The sequence below is a fragment of the Sitodiplosis mosellana genome, unplaced genomic scaffold, assembly GCF_009176505.1.
Source record: "Sitodiplosis mosellana isolate CC-2019 unplaced genomic scaffold, AAFC_SMos_1.0 Smas_scaffold_6162, whole genome shotgun sequence".
Lineage (NCBI taxonomy): Eukaryota > Metazoa > Arthropoda > Insecta > Diptera > Cecidomyiidae > Sitodiplosis > Sitodiplosis mosellana.
This window is the reverse complement of record NW_022601403.1, coordinates 323,107-332,298: the sequence shown is the minus strand read 5'-3', so window position 1 is coordinate 332,298 and position 9,192 is coordinate 323,107. Positions and strand designations below refer to the sequence as shown.

Below are 9,192 nucleotides of genomic sequence, written 5' to 3'. Positions count from 1 at the left end.
TTCTTTTTCTAAATTACAAAAACATGCCCTGGTTGGGAGAGAGAATGCGTTAGCGAATATATTTATAACACACGAACCGAAAAAGAACGGGAAAAATGAACACAACAAATACTGCTGCAAATGGAGCCGTTTTGTATGACAGCCGCAACGCATGTTACGAATAGTAAATGCAAACCAAATTAGATAAGGTGCTTTCATACCGTACCGAGAGAAGCAAGAGAAAGTGTGAATGAGCAAGAGAGAGAGAGAGACCCTCAATTAAAAGGAAAAGCCTGCTACACAAACACACTATCAAATACCAGTCCATTAACTTTACGGTGTAATTTATATTTGCTACGTTTTTCCACCACTCGTACCAATACAACACACATTCACACATTCACACATGTATACATACAGACCTACACATTCACGCAAGCACGCACACATCAACAACCACAACACCCATACATACACCCTCGCATCACAGGCTCACACAACACGATAGCGTTGGCAAATCTCTGTTTGGAATATTGAAAACATACAAAAGTTAAAAGCACGCGCGTGTCCAACGCATATACAAAAATAGGACTAACACAGACATCCATGCGAGAGACAGAGAGAGAGCGAAAGACTCACACAGAAAACGGCACGAGCCAACAAATCGTGTCTAAACAAACGACTCAGAATCTCTCGAGAGAGTAATATTTGAATGCTTTAGTGGAACGAGCTTTTTATGGTGTTTGAATCGAACGAAAGAATTTTTTGCAAGTTTGAAGATTGATACGCAGAAAAAATGAATTTCATTGAACTTTGGATAGAATATGCAATTATTTTGTATGGATTTTGCCTGTCATCAGCATGGGTTTCGCCTTTTTCTAAGTTTTTGCTTTAATTTTACGTCTATGAAGATCCATTTCACCCTTTTTTCTACATGGTCTGTATAATTTTCTCCTTTCAGCGCTATTTCCTTTTCATTATTCGCTATTTTTTCCGTTTTCGCCTAATTTTACCCTATTTTTCCAATTTCTCCTAATTTTGCCTAATTTTACCCCTTACGCCTGCATTAATTCTGATTTTTTCTCAGATTTTCTTCTTTTGCTTCCATTTTGTGTATATTTTACATCGAATTTCTTTAATTTTATTTTCATGTGGTCTGTTTCTTGTCCATCTATGTCTGCCTTTATACTTACTTCAACTACACGTTTTAGTTGTCGTTGGTTTTATCGCACTTTTACCTTTCTTTTATCTTGCTTTTGTCTTGTTTTTACTAGTTTTACCTCAATTTTCCTTGATTTTTGTAATTTTACTCCATTTTCAAAACTAACTGACGCTTCGAAACGCAAAAATGTACGAAAAGATCCACAACAGCTTCGAAAACTTCCCAATTAAATAAAAACGTCATCCGCGCCATCATTGCATCGGCACGATATTATCCGTTGCGCGAAAGATTTGTCGTTCGGATTGTGTCTGTTGATGCTCGCGCGTTGTCTTTGTCCGGGGTTTGGAATGTTCGTTGGATTGTTTCAGTTCTACATTGTCTTCCGTTCGTTTCGTGTGCGTTTTTTTTGGCTCGCGGTCGTGGTAAACATAACATAATATTCATACATATTATCTCTGTTCTCTTATCTTGAAGCCATTGAAGGAAAGACGAAGAAAAGAGGGTAACAAAGAAAAAGGAATTCGTTGCAAGGAGCCCACAGTCAATTCAAGTTTTTTTTTTAAAGATACACGGTGTACACAAGATTTCTATCGAATTGTCGCCGTGCGTACGACCGAATAGAGGGTAACAGTTTTTGCAGTGTGTGCAGAAAAAAAATAAGAGTATACAATAAAAAATTGTTCCAACGAACTAAAAAAAAAATCCTAGCCACTTCGGAGTGAAGAAGAATAGAAATCCAGCGAACGACGGCACAAAAAATCTGAATCTGTGCAATAAATTGAAGAAGAAACGAGCGAGATAAAAGCAAAAAAAAACCAACCGAAACCAGAGAAAAGCGTTCCAACAACCACGCTGCATGAAAATGAATGAACGACTTTGGAATGCTTAAGCGTAGAAAGAAATGACTTCAAAATAATTGACACTGCGGTGCGAAGAATCGAAATATGCAAATGTCGATTGATTGTTAAAAACGAATCACGGTGTGATTGTACGGTGCGCGAAACACCACACAAGACGATTCTGTCTCTTACGCATTCAATTTAATCAGATGCGGATGAGATATAGATACTGTGTCAAAAGAAATTGATGTGGACTGTGTCTTATTTTTTTCGTTAAATTTCTTTCACGTGTGTGTGAAGTGAGCAGAGAATTGTGAAAGAAGAGGGAAAAAAATCAACAAAATAACGTGTACATGTTTGCTGTGTGGAAAATGAATACAAATTCAAAAATTTATTCGAAAATGTTTTAAAGAGTAGGTGCCACTTTTAATTGATTACAATTTTTTTTTAATTTTAAATTCAAACAAATAAAAAATATCAATTTGTTGTTTAAAATGGGAAAAAAGGCTGGCGAAATGACGAGAGAAAAAAAAATGGTGAGAGACAGAGAACAAAAACATTGGTCATAAATTTTGCAGTCAGTCCGGTTGAGTGCATAAATCATTGATGTGATGGACATCACGTGGAATCATGCGGGCTCACGTTTAAATGCAGCCGAAGAAGTGCTCAGCACCGCAAAAACACACACACACACTCACACTGATTCAATGAAACAGAAAAAAAATAAATGACATTTCAAACGAGATGTTGCAACAAATTCACTCTATCAGTTCATTGATTTTATCAGAGCAATGTGTTTTGTTTTTCATCTGCTTCTTCTTTGATTTTTTTGTTGTTCATCGTTGCGATGGCTCGTTTGCCTTTTTATGGCTGCCGATAGATTGAAAAGATATGCTTTGGGCCGTGTTCAGTGTTTTGCCTTTCGTTATTCGAAAGAGCTCTCTCTCTCTCTCTCTCTCTCTCTCTCTCTCTCTCTCTCTCGAAGCAATATCGGCGCATCGATTCCTATACCTCTCACCCTTTCTACCGCTTGATTCTCTCTCTCTCTCTCACTCACTCTTTCTAGTTTTCTATTGTTTGGTCAATTTGGTCGGTCGGTTGATCGTTTGGCCGCATCATGTTCTTGCATCAACAAAACTCTTTCGGGCCATTCGATTACGAACGAACGTGTAATCAAACTGATTATAATTGATGAAGTGCGTGTGTCTCTTAAATGGCAAGTGTCCATCTGTTCATTGGTGATTTGGTGCAGGCCCAGTGTGACAAAATTCCATGCGGTGTGTTGCTGTCTCGATGGATCTCATACATACTCTCGCACAGTACTGTACAATTTTGCGTCTACAGTTTTTTTTTGTTCTGTTCGTTTCGATTCCAATTTGGCATGATGCAAAGGTCGCATTTATCATTGTCATTTAGAAAATGCTGGCTTCAAGTCAAACCATTTTCCTAATTGAATTTAATTTTTGTCGTAAAATTCCATCAGACATATCGGGCTCGATCCAAACTCACATACATAAACATCGTTACGAGGGAAAAAAAACACAGAGAAGAAAAACGTTGACATGAAAAAATCCACTAGTCATTCAATGACACAAACAAAAAGACGACGCAAATTCGTCAAACTGTTCAATTCGCATCAATCCAATCGACAATACTAATCTAGTCGGTAAATTAGCAATACACATCAGTCATTGGTTGGCTTGTTGTTGTCGCATTTTGTTGATCTCAACCGTTTAGTTTTTCAGCTTATTAGATAGATTCCTTTCGTTTTCTCGCTCAATTGCTCTCTTTCACTTTTCATACTACACACACACACACAGCAATTCATCCGAATTTACCGATTGTTATGTTACCAATGTCACCAAATTTTCAAGAGACATTTCAATTGCTATTTAAACATCAACCAACAACACACAATAAGGCCCATTTAAAATGACAATTTCGAAATGTGTTGTTACCCTCAAGACTTTATGCAAACACTTTTGGCTCAATTTTCAGTGAAAATGACTTTTTCATCGCTTCATCCATTCGCGTTGGATAAGACACCCCTTTTTGCTCTCACTCTCTTTCTCGCTCTCTCTTTCTCTCTTTCTCTCACTCTCTATACTTACACTTTTCGTCGGTCGTTTTGCAGGCTCTCATGTTTCTCAACAGTGGTCAACATCTCATCAAACTTTATGGCCAAGCACATGCACACAAAACAAGATTTGTACAGCTACAAAGAGCGAACACATTTAAGAGTTTTAAATATATGTACACTAGAGCTATTTTTCATAAAAGTTAGTTCTATGTTTGCCCAACCGATTAATTTAAGTTTGCTTAGTTTTCAATTTAATTTCGACCAACACATGGCATGCTCCATGTATGTATGGAAATTCGTTATGCCGTTGCAAAGTCGTCGCTGCTTTTGTTTCAATGATGAGTATGAACCGAAATTGCGCTGCATTATGATTGTTGTCGTCGTTGATTTTTCGGTGCTAAGACCCGAACTGGCTTTTATTCATTGAATAACTGTTGCTGCTGCCGATGCCATCGACGAGGACGACGAAAATGACAATGACAACGAAGATAACGACGAGCAGGCAATAGCAATTCCATTTAACGAGCCAAGCACAAGTTTTAAACACAAATCAACACGAATTCCATCCGTTTTCTAGTTAATTTTTAACTAAGCGCTTCAGACATTCATATCATTCTATGCTTGAATCCTATCCTTTTCCCCCTCCTTCGTTTCCATCTCCATCACCCGCGGTGTTGAAAACATTAAGCTTTAATCTAAAATTCAAAACAATAAATTATTCCTCTAATAGCATTTTATTCAAAGAAAAATGTTCACCATTCAGAAGTTTGTTAAAAATTGTTGCGTTTTCATCGCATTTACTCATTCCCCCCACCGTCTACTGAACGGCGTACCTGTTCGCATTCTATACGCTCAAACGAAACACGTTAAAATCGAAACTAACGAAATGAATTGCACGTCATGAAACGGATTCCATTGTCAATTCTTCGAATGCACAACAGTTTTTTTTTCTGTGTTGAGAATTCTATCTAGAAAAGAAATATTGCATTGGTTTGTGCTATTTCCCCGAAGTTTGTTCATTTAAAATGTTGAATCCGTGGAAATGAATAATTGTTCGGCATGTTTTCGAAACAATCACGAAAATTCCATTGAAATCTGCATGAAACTGCTATAATTTGGGCAAATTTTAAGTTTTCGAAAAAATTCAACAACACTTTTTTTTGCTACGAAAACACGTTTTCTCGTCGTCGGAATGTGTGAGAATTGCTTTTCTTCGTTCATTTTCTTTCGTTTCAATTTCAATGTTTTGTCTTTTTGTTTTTGACTTGATTTTAATTTGATTTATGTCACGCGATGCTATACCACAACGATGACGAGACAACCGAATCGCCCACCCGAAATGTCATTGCTGATGACAGCCGTCTCTCACTCTCTCGAAAAACAGAAATTGTGCATATTCATCGATTTTTGGTCAGCTGGAGAAGTAGAAAAAGAGAGATTTCAAGATCACACTTGGGTTCACAATGTACTGGAGCACGTTCTACGATTATTATTATTATTCAATTGGTTTGTGGTTGAGCTGAATCAATAGCAGTGGTTTTGAATAGACAACTCAACTTCGATTTAGACTCATGCATCGAGTATATTTTCGAACCTCGAACAATGAAAGCATTTCGTTCGAGAAAAAAAAGAAGAAATTATCAGTGGTCAAACCGCAAACCGATTCAGTGTATTTGCCAAAAGACAATATATGAATGAATGCCAAAGTAACCAAAACCTTTGACTCTGTCACACAACCTGTGGAATAGCGTCACTACTTGTCCTTTTTTTGGTTAGTACAACAAATCGCTGGCTCTGCTAAGATAGCATAATCTTTGTGGCACACTGGAACCAACAAATTCATCGAAATCATGAATTGTAGTGGAAATTTGCGTCTGTAGCAACAACAACACCAATAAAATCCCCGAGAAAAAATAAGACGACAACGTGGTCTTTATATCTGATCATGATTTATCATTTTGCCCGTACATGGTCTTAATGCACGACACCGAACATGGAAAAAATGCCGAATAGAGAGCAGAAGAAAAAAAAAACAGAGAAATACAAAAAAAACAAGCATAGATATGGAAAAAAGAAGAAAAATAAATATACGAAGAAAAAAATGGTTGGAAAAATGAAAAAACACCGAAAAAAAAACAAATCTTGCCACCGTAATGTTTTGCACTGAAAGATGATTTTGTGCCAGAGTAAGAGTGAGTGTGTATGTTTTTTTGTGGGCCTTTACTCATTAAGTGTTAAGAAATTAGATTAGTTGTCCATTTCAATAGATCTAAAATAAATTTGTTGAAACGTGACTGAAATTTCCATTATATTTATGTTGACGATGGAAATATAACAAGCTCGCGCGGGGCCTGTCTCCCTTTCGTTTACTTTCGATCTCAATTCCTCTGCTGCTCTGGCTTTTCTCAGTGTTCTATCTCTCTCTCTCTCGAATCTCACTTTATTCTTTCTCTCTCGCGGCTCACTTTGGGCCTCAGTGTCTCTGTTCCTTTCAATTTCGGTTTCTGTTTATCTCGCAGCTCGGGTGTGTGTATGTGTCAGTCAATGGATACGCACAATGAAAAAGACAAATAAATCAGACATTTTTAGCCTGTGTGTGATGCTTAACATGGTGCTGTACTGACATGAAGAATGCGACGTGAAAAGGCGCTTTGCTTGGCAATATGATAAACTATTTGCTTCAAATGTGCACTTACGATAAATTTTCTCTCTCTCTCTCTCTCTCTTTCTCTCTCCTCCCTCTCTTCGCTCATCGTAAAATACGTACGAAAATGCTGCAATCGCACCGTTAAACTTTTTCGGTGGTTGGTGTATTTCGTGTTTGGCAAACACGGATCATCATTATTCATAAATGACAGTGTGCGTGTTTTTTGCTGGCCATAAGTCGGTTGGAATATGATGTGGTTCGTTGTGTTTTTTTATGCTAAAACTTATTGCCGTTGCTCTCATTTCATAGCAGAAATCCCGTCGCTCACTTTAACAGCCTGCGACACGGTGCTTTTTCTATTTAATCATTTTCAATATTCGGAAAAGTCGTTGTCGTGTTTTTTTTGGCGCAAATATACACACATTGATGCCGCTTTTGCAATCTCTACTTCCAGGCAGACGATTTCTCTAACGTTCGTTCCCTCTCTCTCTCTCCAGTCACACGGTGTCTATTTTTTTTCTTCTCTCGTTTGGTTCGGGGGTTTTTTGATTAAAATTTAAAGTGCACATCACAGTTCGAGTGAATACGCCTATATCGCCTCGTTACGGCTTGTACTGTTATACGTTCGTTGCCTGCCTCGTGCGCTTTTTTATGGCTTTGCCATTTCGGTTTGAATGTGATGCTCACTTCGTTTTTTTGTATGTGTGAGTGTGTGCTTGTTCACATTCCTTCGGTCGTCTTCGTCTCTTTACTTTCATGAGCTGGGGTATCTATTCGTCTAATAGCACCTTTCGATGAACAGTGAGACATTTTCGGTGAGACTCAAGTGGAAAGGCATTACTATCATAAAAAAAAGCACACTGTGTATGAAACGAGGGATAGCACAACAGCGAGTTTGTGAGACCGGGAGAGAGAGAGAGAGAGAGAGAGAGAGTGAGAGAGAGAAATATGTGCGGAGACACGGTGAAAATGAATGTGACAATTTGAAACGAATCATTGAATGAATACACACACAACTAAGCACAGAACCAAATGATACGACACATACACACCAACACATTGTCAGCGTCATCCGGCCCATCATTCTCGTTCTGATTCTATTCTCTCTTGTTGTGTGCGCCCTTGTTTCTGTCTCCCTTTGCCTTGATTTTGTCGTCAGCTTCTATTATTTTTTTTTATCTCAAGTTTCGTGTTCTCTGGTTCACCAGGCGAACAGGTTCGGGCCTGTATTTGTGCCGTGCCATGCCGTGCCGAACGAAAGCAAAATAAAAAGTGAAAGAAAAAAAAGCACGATAGACAGAGGGAGAAGAAGGAGCGAATAGCAGTGGAGGAAAAAGCAAAGCGAAAAAGGCAAGAAAAGAGTGCGAGAAGTGAAGAGCAAATGGTACTGGGCTCCATTAACTCTTATGCAAATTTATACTATGCATTGAATGCTCACACAGCAGGCAGTCAGCCACACTCACTCACTCACTCACAGAACAACATTGATGCACAACATCGGCTCAATCAATATCAATGAATTTTTATCGTATGTTAAGAAAAACAGTACTCCCGCACTCCCTTTCTTTGCTTCACAATAAAGCAGGTCAAAATATCTCTGGTTGCGCTTTTCATTTCGTTCGTCTTCATCATTCGACAAAACCTTTCACAATTTTCAATCTCGGTGCAAAGAGAGATAGAGAGAGAGAGAGAGAGAGAGAGAGAGAGAGGGAGAGAGAACGAAATTTTCCGAAGAAAAAACCTTATCGACAAATGCGGGTGGTTTTCGCCGTATGTTGAGAGCATATTGACAGTTGATACGATGAAATAGGAAAAAAAGCGCTACCCAACTAAATTGGAAATGTGAATCGAAAATATGCAATCAAAAATCAAACTTATAAATATCGATTTCGAACAACAACAACTAAAAGACGAAGTTGAAACTCGAGTCGCTTTCCCTTCAATGCAAACCGTATGCGTTTCGCTTCGAATGTTTATTTTCAGACGTTTTGTTGATGTTTGTTTGAATGATCAAACAAATCAATCATAAAAATAAAACCAGCAACAGTAGAAACCCTGAACAAACATACATACACACAAAAATCAATACAACCGCTGTCAATCATCAAGTCCAAGGAAGTGAAAAAAAAAAAACAACAACAACAACCATGCTTTGCCGTTTTGCTCACTCAAGCTATGTTTGTATCGACCAATTTCACCGATTATTTTCGGTTTCGATGCCAAACATATAATCATTTATTATCGATATGATTGCCGTTTAGTCTCCCCGGTGATGGTGTTCTCCTTCAGCACCACTTTTTGAACATACACACACACTTTCTCTCTCTCACACAATCCCTCCCACTATCGCTCGCTCGCTCTCTTGGGCTCAGATAAAGCCTTTATCATAAAGGTGGCGAAAAACAATGTATCGAAAGCTTTGCTCAAAGCACACTTCAGGTCGGACACTTTGTTTTGTTGATAGGCCGTTTTGAGTGCGGTTTTC

At 38.2% G+C, this 9,192-nt stretch overlaps 1 protein-coding gene across 1 annotated transcript in view; it reads left to right on the top strand.

Moving 5' to 3' along the window:
- The first annotated feature begins 1,507 nt into the window (after positions 1-1,507).
- LOC129574328 (alpha-catulin) overlaps positions 1,508-9,192 on the top strand; it is a 27,880-nt gene continuing 20,195 nt past the window's right edge. Inside the window, exon 1 of the mRNA XM_055456163.1 lies at positions 1,508-2,393. The gene's annotated coding sequence lies outside the window, so the exon portion shown is untranslated. The remainder of the gene's footprint in view (positions 2,394-9,192) is intronic.